Below are 12,062 nucleotides of genomic sequence, written 5' to 3' on the forward strand. Positions count from 1 at the left end.
GGGAAGTTTGGTGGCCATTTTTTGGGGGGATTTTTAGGAGGATGTTTGGAGGATATTTGGGGAAATTTGCAGGAATTTTGGGGGGGGATTTTGGGGCATTTCTGGGGAATTTTGGGTGGATTTTGGGCAATGTTGGGGGGATTTTGGGGATTTTTGGGAGGATTTTTGGGGGGGAATCGGGGGGAGTTGGGGGGGAATTGTTGGTATTTGGGGAGTTTGGGGGGATTTTAGGGGGAATTTTGGGGGCTATTTGTGTAAATTTTGGGGGGGATTCGGGGGGATTTTTTGGAATAGAGCCTGAATGAAAGGCTTTTTTGGTTTCGGTCTGGTTGCTGGCAGGGCTCTCGCAGGTGTGCTCTGGGGTCTTTTGGGCCATTTATTCCGGAGGCTGTTCGCCAGGGCATTCCTGGGCACGTTCGTTTATGGCTCGCTCCGCGCCGCCGCGCGGCAGTGCTGCCACCCTGTGGGCAGAGAGCGGTAGTGCAGCTGTCCCCCCCCGCCCGTCCCCGACGCGCGTGGCAGCCCCGCACTGTGAGCTCGGGGGCGGCGCTGCCGCCCGCCCGCAGCTCGGGGCCAAAAGGGAGGGAAAAAGGCAAGGAGCCCGGGCGCGTGGCAGCCGGCTGCCTGCGCGCGCCACCCGGACCCCGGAGCCGTCCCGGGCGCGATTTTCCGCGGCGTTTGCGGGTGTGCGGACGCGGGATGGGGGCGCAGCGGCGCCGCGGGCGGGTTCGGGTTTTTTATCACTCAGGTGACTGGGTGAGCAGCCGGCGCGGGGGGCCTGACCAGTGCCAAACACGAAAGATGGCGGACCGACAGGAAGTGGCTTCACCCTCAACCAACATGGCGGCGAGGAAGGGCGGAAGTCGCGTCCTTCCCCCTCCCAAGCTGGCGGCTCGGCGCGACGCGCTTGACCTTCCAAAGACGGCGGCAAAAAGAGCGGGAAAACGGCAAGGACGGGGTGGGGAGGGGGCGCCTGCCCGGCTGCCTTCGCCCTGCCCTGACCACGGCGCCGCCCGGCCGCCGATTTTCCGCGGCGTGTCCGGGTGCGCGGCCACGGGCTGTGGGCTCGGCGGCGGCGCCGCGGGCGGGCGGGCGGGAGCCGGGCCCGCGCCGGCAGGCAGCGGCGGCGGCGCCTCTCTCTGCCGAGGTCCCGCCGTGCCCGCCGTGCCGGCCGCCCGTCTCGCTCCGCACGTTCCCGCCGCTCTCCGCCGCGCCACACGCCACCCCCCGCGGCCCTCCGGCCCGGGAAATGGAGGGAAATACAAAAGCCTTAGGGCAGAAGAAGTCGGCCGAGCCGGCCCGAGCCGTGCCCGTCCCGCAGCCGGCAGCAGGAGGCGGCTGCTCTCTGACTCAAAGCTCAGCGCGGCGGAGGTAAGCGCGGGGCTTTCGGCGGGGGCGGCGGGGAGGACGCCCCGGTTGTCCGGGCAGGGCTTCCCGGGGACGGTGTCAGCTCCCCGCAGCTCTGGCTGAGGGCTGCACCGAGTCGGGCTGAGCCAGCTGGGAGCGGGCTCTGCTGGTCACGTCCCCGGGAGCCGCTGCCGCCGCCGGAGAGGACGCGCAGCAACCTTGTGCCGTCTGTGCGTGCAAGGGTTTTCATGGGCTTTGTGGCGAATGTGGTGTTTGGACCGGGAGCGCTGGGTGCCCTGGGTGGGGATGTCCTTGAAGTAGCCAAGCTGAGCACTGGCTGAGATTTCCAAGCCTGGAATTCTTGAAACAATGTTTAAATAGTTTACCTTCAAAGCAATGTTTAAATAGTTTACCGTCGAGTTGAGGCAGTAGATCAAGTCGATTTGTTAGAGTGTCAGAAATGGTTTTTTGCCTGGAAGTGTGTTGGTATAAGCAAGCCTCCGTCGTGTCAGAACGAATTGGTTTTCCTTCTTTTGGCTTTTTTCTTTCTAGGTTGTAGAGCACTGGGGAGACTGTTTGGGATAAAGAACTGAAAGGCACAAGGGAAGCTGCACGTTCCCCGGGGAATGCTTTAGGCACCTGCGGCTCCTGAAGCGCACCGAGAATCCCAGCTCCCACAGAAAACCTTCCGAAGCTGGAAGGGACAGACAAGACAATTCCAAGAATGGTGTGGGAAGCACTTTCTCCCAGGCGTGGACAGTGCTGAGATCGGAATGACTTCACAATATTCCTTGTGCCTCTCCTGTTGCCAGCCCAGGACTAAGTCGGTGTTCCCTGAGTGGCTGCAGTTCCCTGCCCGTGGAGGGAGGCAGCCTGTGCTGGAGAGCGGGAGAAAGGTCCCTGCTGCATGCTGTGTCCTCGGTGGGCAGAGAACTCTGACCTTAGCCAGGTGGGTTGGTGAGGATTGAATCAATCCTGCCTCCTTTTGAACGAGTTGTTTTAATGAGTCATCAGCAGGGGATGCTTTTAGCCGGCTTTCGTTCAGTTTCTTTTTCACAGGTTTCTGGTTGTTTTCATCATGAAATTATACCAAACCCTTAAGTTCGCTAAATGAACCCTGAAAAGGTTCAAGAAACCAATCCCAAGAGAATTGGGCCTTGGATAGCTGGGATCTCACGGCCCTTTGGGGCCACGTTGGGTTCACCCCCTGATTTTGGTGCGCAGAGAAACTCTCAAGTTAAGGCTTATCAAAAGAAATGGACCAGTTCTCATAAAAATCAGCTTTCCAAACCTTGAATTAAGATCAGAAATGATGGCAATGCCCTTGGCATAAAACCACCTGTGAAGCCAAGCAGGCTTAAAATGCCTGTAGGCAGGAAATCCAAGAGAAATGGCTGCTGGCTCCTGGCATCCTGGGCTTGCCAGGCAACCTTCAGGTCGGAGGAGCCCTCTGAGATGGCAGTGCCAACCATTCCCCCGGTGCCACCCTGTCCCATGTCCCCAGGTGCCACGTCCGCACAGCTTTTGATCCCTCCAGAGACAGGGCCTCCACCACTGCCCTGGGCAGCTGTGCCAGGGCTGGACAGCCCTCCCACCATCAGACTTCCCAATATTTGGCCTGATTTGCCCTGGGATCACGGGAGGCCGTTTCCTCGCCCTGGGTCTTACGGTAGCTGCCCTAAGCAGCCATGATTCCAACATGAGAGCGGCTGGCTTCCTTATGACCCCATCTGGAAGGGGCTTGCTTTCGAGAGATGAGCCAGGTAAGGCTCAGCTCGGTTGCCAGTTTGGCAGGTGAGAGCTTGTAGCTCATGGACGTGTCTGGGAGAGGTGTTGCCTCGCTCATCCACCTGCATGCACGTGGTGAGACAGCTAAAAGAAGATTTCCATCCTCTCTCCCTTGTTTCTCCTCTACTGCTTTGTGTTGCCACCTGTTACAATCCATGGACAGAGAAAGTGGGAAATGTGTTTTAGAAATTCTTGGGAATTTTGCTTGTAGGAACGGAAATCCTGAGAGAACTGATATTTGACCTGCCTGGCCTATGAAATGTCCCAGAAGCTGGTTCATGTATCCATGCTCCTGTTGTGTTCATCTGGGCTGTAGTTCAGGCTTTTCTCCCTGGGCTCTTGCAGTTGCTGTGTCTCTGGGATGCGGTGCAGAATGGAATCAGGCGGCCACACCTCAGGTTCACCTTCTCCCTGACCCTGCTCGTGTGGCACAGCAGATCCTGAAGCCAGGTACTGGAACTTCCTGCGTGTGTCACTGCTGGGGTGAAAAGCAGAGCCCTGGGGAATGGTGATCTCCCCACCTGCTTTGTGCTCAGACACTCTTGACTGAGCTTTTCATTCTGGGGAAGAGAAGGGGAGGGGTGGCCGGCAACACGCTGAGCCTCAGAGCAAAGGCCTTCTGCAGTTCCTGCGCTGTTCTCCCAGCTTGGAACACTGCACAGTACAGCTTCCATTCATTATTGTCCGTGCTTGTGGATTGGGAAGGTTGTCCTCCTCCACGATGCCCCACCTTTTTCTCTTCACAGAGGAGCACATGTACCTCAAGGGAGACAGATTCCTTCCGTCACATCAGTACTCGGACCTGAGGAAAGTACCAGTTTTTTCCAGCTTTTCTTCAGTATTGATTTGGAGGTAAGAGTCCCGCTTTCTCGATCCAGGAATTCTTGAGAAATGTATAGAAAAAAGCCATAAAAATACAATGAACTCTCATTCTCCCATGGGTGGTTAATTAGAGGCATCTTTCTTTTGTTTCCTCTTGGGGTTAGAACTGCCATGTCTGTGGGGACTGCGTTGGTTTTTAGTGCTAAGGCGCAACGACTTGCGCTGCGTATTGCTCTGCGAGCACGACAAACAGAATGTTCTGCCCCAGCGAGCTGACATTCATCTCTGAGTTTCGATTAGTAATGTTAGAGTCGCACTGAAGTGTCTTGGGAACGGCAACCTCTACGATTCCATTTGCACTGCATGTTTGGGCTGCAGGCTGACTGTTCCTGATGGATGTTAGGGATGAAATTCGATAGGAATGGAAATGGAGAAGTCCAGAAGAAGCTGTGGTCAGGCCTGAGCTGGCACTCCCAGGGAACCAGAGTTTTGTGCTCTTAGGAGCAGGTATTCTTTGGCAACGTCTAAATGTCTGATGATGGTATTTCTGTGCCTTCCAGTACAAAGCAGAGCCTGCGAGTGGATCCTCAGATGTCCTGGGGAAGGGCTTCGTGGCAAACGTTGCTGTGGGCTTTATGACTGCCAGAGGATTTTCGAGGTCATTCTCTCCTTTTCAACAGTCTCTTGTGTGATGAGGGCTCGCTCCCAGGTAAGAATTTGGAAAGAAAGCACCAAAAAACCCCAAAGTACAGAAGTCTGCATGGCTTTGAGATCTCAAGGCCAAAGCAAAAAGGAGCAGCTGACTCTGCCTTTGCCTTCTTGAAAACCTGTTCCTTGTTGATTTTGTGTCAGTGTGGAGGGGGAGATAATTGCTTGTGTCCAAACCGGTCGCAGCCTTGTCCCCTGAAACTGGAACAGGTTGCTGCCATCACGGAGCCTCACGTGGGCACCGTGCCTTTGTGCCTGCTGTCAGGGCCTTTTCTCTTTTGGGGGTCTCCATCCACAGGCAGCACGTTTGTTACCTGAACTGCGCTTCAGCGGGAGGGAAGCTCACGTGCCGGGAGCTCTCGGCTTTGGCAGCGTCCGCCCTGAGCGGTTCGGGTATCGAAGCCTTGGACAAAAGGACAAAATCCTCTCACTGCCTGAAGACTCCTCGTGAGAGTAGCTTTGAACGGAGAGCGTCTTTCCTTCCCTGGAGTCGCTGAGAGCAGCTGGTGTTCGTGTCACCTTGAAGCTGATCAGATGCCGGTCCGATTGCTAATTCTGAGTTAGATCGTTCGATCTTGACCGTAGAAGAACAGGTCCTATTTTCTGTTTCAGAGCGGTATTCTGGAGATATTCCAAAGCGCTGCCCGTGCCAGCAAAGCTGCCTGTGAGCTGATCCGGGATCACGGCCTCCTCCCGTGGGTCCTGCACAGCTGAGAGCAAAGGTGAGCAGAGAAGTACAGGAGAAACGGGAACAATTTTGCTGCCCACGCTAGAATAACTGTGTGAGTGAGTATGAAAACAAGGGTGACAGGCAGGGAGCCGGGGGCACCGAGGGCCAGACGGGCAGAACTCGCTGAACTCTGAGGTGTCCCTTGGGGTTTCGAAAACAGAATCGAGATGCTTTCAGGTTGTGATAGGAGGGGGATGATGCTGGGGGGGCTTCGTGATTTGGAAAATACTTGCTGGAAAAACTGAGAAAGCCAACTGGCACCTGGAATCGGTGTCTCTACCTTTTGAGTTTCAAACAGCCTCAGATCCCGTCCTGTCACGGGACCTGCCGCACGGGAAGTGGCACAGCAATGGCTTTGAGCTGTCTAGAACATTCCTCCCCCCTTGCCTCTCCCTCAGGTACGTTTGCATCCGGCAGAAATCTCTTCTGCGCAGAGCGCCCTGACAGGCTCAGGCAGGTGCCCCAAAAGTGCCCTGGAATAGGGTCCCCTGTCTAGGTGATGGACCAGCTGCTGGCGAGGATCTGCCTTCCCAAAGTGGTTCTCTGTTTTGTTTTCTTGTTGGTTGGTTGGTTTCGTTGGGCTTGTTAATTTCGTTTTGTTTTGTTTTGTTTCTCAGGTTTCTGAAAAGCAAGGGGATCAGTCAGATGACTTCCTTACTCCATACTCTGTGGCTAAGAAAAGAGACAAAACAAGAATCAATCCCAGGAGAAGAGACAAAACAAGAATCAATCCCTCCTCCCTATTCAGCTTGTAAATGAGTTTCTGTATGTTTTGGCCCCCTTCATCAAACATATTGGGTAAGTCTTTGTTTTGTTTTTTGTTTTGGTCAGTTTGCATTTCATCCTCTGTCCAGTTTGACCTTTATTAAGGCCAGGAGGATTTCTTTGTCTCTGGTTGATGAATGGCTTTTTTCGCCTTCAGTTTGCGTGTCGAGTAGTGAATTTGGACGAGATTTCTCTGACAGGAGGATTTAGGTGTTTGAAGACATGGGGAAAGAAAGTAAAGTGTGATGCACAGCTGCTGTCAAGTCCTAGGTCCTTCATTTCTGGCCCTTGCCACAGTAAGGCTTAGAAACTGTACTCATTAATTAGCACGCAGGAAAACACGTGGCACTTGTGTTTCCTCTTGGCAGGACTAACGTAGATCTGGCCAGGCTGACCGAGTTCTTCGGCCCCCTCAGCTCTGTGCAGGAACACCGTGCTGTTGCTGCTGAGGCTTTTAGGGGGATGAGGTGAACGACAGCGTCCTCTCCAGCAGGGAGCTGCTGCTCCTGCTGCTCCTGCTGCTCCTGCTGCTCCTGCTGCTCCTGCTGCTCTTGCTGCTGCTGCTGCTCCTGCTGCTCCTGCTGCTCCTGCTCCTGCTCCTGCTGCTGCTCCTGCTGCTGCTCCTGCTGCTCCTGCTGCTCCTGCTGCTCCTGCTGCTCCTGCTGATCCTGCTGATCCTGCTGCTGCTCCTGCTGCTCCTGCTGCTGCTCCTGCTGCTCCTGCTCCTGCTGCTGCTGCACAAGTGGAGCCTTGTCAGCGAAGACCTGCATCTCCAGGAGGCCCCGCAGGCCCTGGCTGGGAAGTGCCAAAACATGGAGTGATCAGTAAGTGCTGAACTGCTTCCAGGAGGGCGTATTTTGTTGCAGCCGTTACAGACCAACAGTACAAGTGAGGCCAACTGCTCTGGAAACAGTACTAATGCCTTCTGCCAGCCTGATGGGGCTTGGGGGAGGAGGAAAGGAAATGGCAAGGCATTTTTCAGGTCTTCCTTGGGGTGAATTCTAAGCTTAGCACAATTGGGAAGCTTTGAGGAAACAGTTTAAAACGGGAAAGAGCTGTAAAATGGAACTTAGTTGCCAATCTCATGTCAGGTTCTGAAAAATGGTCTTCTTGAATCAAATCTCAGAAGAAATAAGCGGTGCCTGGAGGCTCTGTGCTCGAAGGTTTGAATGATTCTGAGTGTGGATGGGGATCTGAAAGTCACGTGTAAGTAAAACCAAAAAACACATCAAGCAAGCAAAACTGCAATAGTTGACTTTTCTTGTTGTCATCGTTTTGGAAGAAAGGAAAAATATGGGGCGAGAGGTGAGAGCAGGATCTGCAAAATCTCGGAGTTCTCCGCGTCTCCCTGAGGCTGAAGCCGTGTTTGCTGTCAACGATGGCAGAGTGGAAGATGCTAAAGACTGAAAACTTGGGGTTTTCCCCCCTGAATCCCAAGGCTCTGTCAGCAGCTGTGCCCTGTCTATCTCTTCAAGGAGTTTCCGGGTTTAGGAAGGCTTTTCCGTTCTTCCGCATTTCTCTAGAACTCCACTCCAAAAGAACGGTGCTGTGTCCGTGTGGTGTTGGTGACTTTGTGTGAGTTGTTGTATTAAAGCCAATCGTTGGTAAGGGTTCTGAGCCTGCCTTGGGAAGCCCTTGGAGGTGGCAGCTCTTCTTTAATTTCCCTTGGTTCCTTTCATGCCTTTCAGTGATTCCTGCGAGGTGCACTGCAGTCTGCCTGAAGCCAGCACATCCTGTCTGTGTTTGAACTTGACTCCTGTTGTTTTTCCTCTTGCAGGTAGTTGGCAAAAAGAGGAGAGAGCCAGTAGGAAGTGAAGCCCCTGGAAGGCCTCATCCCAGTCCAAGGTTCCCACTTTTCTCTCTGACTCCTGGGTAATTACCTGGCCAGAACTGGACACAGACTGTCCATTTGATTTCCTGCCTTTTCCAAGAAATCCTTGCTGTCAGCCGGAGTGTGTTCCTGGTCTCCTCCTCCTCGTCCTCCTCCTCCTCCTCCTCCTCCTCCTCTTTTTGCCAAGGTGAATTTTGGTTATTGCAGGAATTGTGGCTCTTTTGTTCCACTGAAACTTGCCAACTCTGCTGAGGGTTTCCGGTGTCAAATCCAAGTGCGATTGGAGTTTCTTTGCATTGTTACTCCCACAAAATAGAGGGATTATTCGGTCCATTCCTATGGGATAGGAGTGGCTTGACCTTTTTAATTCTCCCTTCCCTTGAAAATCAGAGCAGAGGCAGCAGATTTGAAATCGTCGTTCCACGAACCCCACCGGTTTCCTGGCTGGCGGGAAAGTTTTCCACGTTAGAAATTGCTGAGCTTGTCTCTCAGGCAAGCTGGGATGTAGGTGTTATTCCTTCCTTTTATTTGATGGTTTTCCTCTCTCTGATTTTAGGAAGGGAACGTTTCTAGCCAGTGCCAATTTTCCATCCGAACTGGAAGTTTTGGACGTGGTGGGGCACATTTCCAAGGAAAGGGACCCAATTCACGTTAGTAAATGAGGAATTGTTCAGCACCGTGTCCGCAGAGTTTTGGGAATTCCCAGGAAAACTTGCCAAGTGTTTGTTTAATTGCCGGGATTCATCTCTCTGTCAAGTTCAATTTGCTGCGTTTTCAGTTCCATGAATGCCATTAAAAGCTGAATGCCGGCCTGATTGCTGTTCCTTGGACACACGGGGCTGGTTCTTTCCTGCCTTGCCGAGGGCAGAGCTGCTTTTGTTGAATTTTGGGGTGGGCTTAGGGGAAGCGAACGGAAAAACCCCACCAAATAAAGCCCCCACGACCCCCCGGCCCCCGCAGCAGACATACAGCAGACAGGGAGAAAGAGAAAATACGCCAATGGGATTGGAATGGAGATGGGAATTGGACCCCTTAGGAAACCAGGCTCCTTGAATTCTAATGACCTGTGTTTGTGATGTGTTAGGGGAAGGAATTCGTCTGGTTTGAACCATCATTTCAAATGTGACCAAATAAACACGGATTGAAGAAAACGACAGGATTTGGGGGCATTTTTCTGGATTATAGGGGAATTTCTTTGGGGATTTTTGGGGGGAGTTTGTGGGAGTGGGGAGGTATATTTGTGGATTTTTGGAGGCTTTTTTGGGGAGATGTTGGGGGGGTTTTGCGGGATTTTTGGGAGGATTTTTGGGGAATTTTGCGAGATTTTTTGATGATTTTAGGGGCAATTTTTGGGATGATTTTTTGTGGATATTTGGGGAATTTTGCAGGAATTTTGGGAGGATTTTTTTGGGGATTTTTGGGGGGATTTTTATGGATTTTAGGGGGATTTGTCGGGGATTTTTGGGGGAGTTTTGCCAGGATTTTGGGGGGATTTTTGGGGGCATTTTTGGTGTAATTTTGGGAGGTTTTTGGGAGGATTTTTGGGGGAACCTGGCGGGATTTTTTGGAGGATTTTTGGGGGGGATTTTTGGAGGTGTTTTGGGGGGGAATTTTGGGGAATTTTAGGGGAGATTTTTAGGGGGATTTTTAGGAATTTTTTGGGGAGGATTTTTGGGGGATTTTGATTGGATTTTTGGGGCGAATTTGGGGATATTTTTGGGGATTCCCGGGGGGTGTTTTTCGAGGATCTTTCTGTGGATTTTTAGGGAGGATTTTGGGGGGATTCTTGGGGGATTTAGGGGGAATTTGGGGGAGGATTTTTTTTTAATTTTTGGATGATATTTTGCAGCATGTTTGGAGAATTTTGGGGGGGATTTTTGGGAGGATATTTTCGGGGATTTTTGGGGCGATTTTTGGGGATTTTTGAGAGGATTTTTTGTGGATATTTGGGGAATTTTGCAGGAATATTTGGGAGGATTTTTGAGGAGATTTTTGTGGGGATTTCGTGGATTTTGTGGTGGATTTTTGGGAGGAAATTTTGGGGAATTTTGGGGGGGATTTTGGGGAAGTTTTTGGGGATTTTTAGGAGGATATTTGGGGGATTTTTTGGAGGATTTTTGGGGGGTTTTTTTGGGAGGATTTATGGGGAGCCGTGCGGCAATGCTGCCACCCTGTGGGCAAAGAGCGGTAGTGCAGCTGTCCCTCCCGCCCGTCCCGCCTGATCTGTGAGGCAATGCTGCCACCCTGTGGGCAAAGAGCGGTAGTGCAGCTGTCCCGTCCCGCCCGTCCCGCCTGATCTGTGCGGCAATGCTGCCACCCTGTGGGCAAAGAGCGGTACTGCAGCTGTCCCCCGTGCCCGTCCCGCCTGATCTGTGCGGCAATGCTGCCACCGTGTGGGCAAAGAGCGGTAGTGCAGCTGTCCCCCCCGCCCGTCCCCGACGCGCGTGGCAGCCCCGCATTGTGAGCTCGGGGGCGGCGCTGCCGCCCGCCCGCAGCTCAGGGCCGAAAGGGAGGGAAAAAGGCAAGGAGCCCGGGCGCGTGGCAGCCGGCTGCCTGCGCGCGCCACCCGGACCCCGGAGCCGTCCGGGCGCGATTTTCCGCGGCGTTTGCGGGTGTGCGGACACGGGATGGGGGCGCAGCGGCGCCGCGAGCGGCAGTCCATTGAGTCAGGCGCTTGTGGGAGGAGCCGAGGGGGCATTTTAGTGGGTTCCACTACCAAGATGGCGGCAAGAAGCGAGGCGCCTGACCTTCTAAAAAAGGCGGCCAAAAGGGCGGGGAAAAATAAGGACCCTATAGGCGTTTACCCAGATGCCTGCACAAAAACCCCGACTACGGCGCCGCCCGCGCGCAATTTTCCGCGGCGTTTCCAGGTGTGCGGACACCGGCCGTGTGCTCAGTCGCGCCGCGTCCGCGTTCGGATTCGTGGATTTAGTCAGGCGTCTGTGTAAACACCTGCCGGGGGCCTATGCCGAGCCGCAAAGAACATGGCGGCCGGGACGGAAGTGGCCTCAGCCGCAACAAAGATGGCGGCAAGCAGAAGCGGAAGTCACGCGACGCCCCTCACAAAATGGCGCCGAGGCGGGAGGCGGCTGACCTTCCAAAATGGGCGGCCAAAAGGGCGGGAAAAATAAGGACCCTATAGGCGTTTAGCCAGACGCCTGCACGAAACCCCGACTACGGCGCCGCCGGGACGCAATTTTCCGCGGCGTTTCCAGGTGTGCCGACACGGGCCGTGTGCTGAGTCGCGCCGCGATTGCGTTCGAATTCGTGGATTTAGTCAGGCGTCTGTGTAAACACCTGCCGGGGGCCTATGCCGAGCCGCAAAGAACATGGCGGCCGGGACGGAAGTGGCCTCAGCCACAACAAAGATGGCGGCAATGAAAAGCGGAAGTCACGCGACGCCCCTCACAAAATGGCGCCCAGGCGCGAGGCGCCCGACCTTCCAAAAAGGGCGGCCAAAAGGGCGGGAAAAAATAAGGACCCTATAGGCGTTTACCCAGATGCCTGCACAAAAACCCCGACTACGGCGCCGCCGGGGCGCAATTTTCCGCGGCGTCTCCAGGTGTGGGGACACGGGCCGTGTGCTCAGCCGCGCCGCGTTTGCTTTTTAATTCGTGGATTTAGTCAGGCGTCTGTGTAAACACCTGCCGGGGGCCTATGCCGAGCCGCCAAGAACATGGCGGCCGGGACGGAAGTGGCCTCAGCCACAACAAAGATGGCGGCAATGAAAAGCGGAAGTCACGCGACGCCCCTCACAAAATGGCGCCCAGGCGCGAGGCGTCCGACCTTCCAAAAAGGGCGGCCAAAAGGGCGGGAAAAAATAAGGACCCTATAGGCGTTTACCCAGATGCCTGCACAAAAACCCCGACTACGGCGCCGCCGGGGCGCAATTTTCCGCGGCGTCTCCAGGTGTGGGGACACGGGCCGTGTGCTCAGCCGCGCCGCGTTTGCTTTTAAATTCGTGGATTTAGTCAGGCGTCTGTGTAAACACCTGCCGGGGGCCTATGCCGAGCCGCAAAGAACATGGCGACCGGGACGGAAGTGGCCTCAGCCACAACAAAGATGGCGGCA

At 54.3% G+C, this 12,062-nt stretch overlaps 1 long non-coding RNA gene across 2 annotated transcripts; it reads left to right on the forward strand.

Moving 5' to 3' along the window:
- The first annotated feature begins 1,264 nt into the window (after positions 1–1,264).
- LOC136305340 (uncharacterized) lies at positions 1,265–6,647 on the forward strand. Of its 2 annotated transcripts, XR_010725280.1 has the most exons (8): positions 1,265–1,371; positions 1,900–2,296; positions 3,481–3,585; positions 3,882–3,987; positions 4,518–4,666; positions 5,278–5,387; positions 6,013–6,193; positions 6,529–6,647. It is a non-coding gene; the product is annotated as an uncharacterized lncRNA (long non-coding RNA). The 2 variants fall into 2 exon arrangements; XR_010725279.1 differs by having other exon boundaries at positions 6,013–6,647.
- The last annotated feature ends 5,415 nt before the right edge of the window (positions 6,648–12,062 follow it).

Source organism: Chamaea fasciata, unplaced genomic scaffold, assembly GCF_029207755.1.
Source record: "Chamaea fasciata isolate MVZ Bird 193981 ecotype frontalis unplaced genomic scaffold, bChaFas1.0.hap1 SCAF_370, whole genome shotgun sequence".
Taxonomy (NCBI): Eukaryota; Metazoa; Chordata; class Aves; order Passeriformes; family Sylviidae; genus Chamaea; species Chamaea fasciata.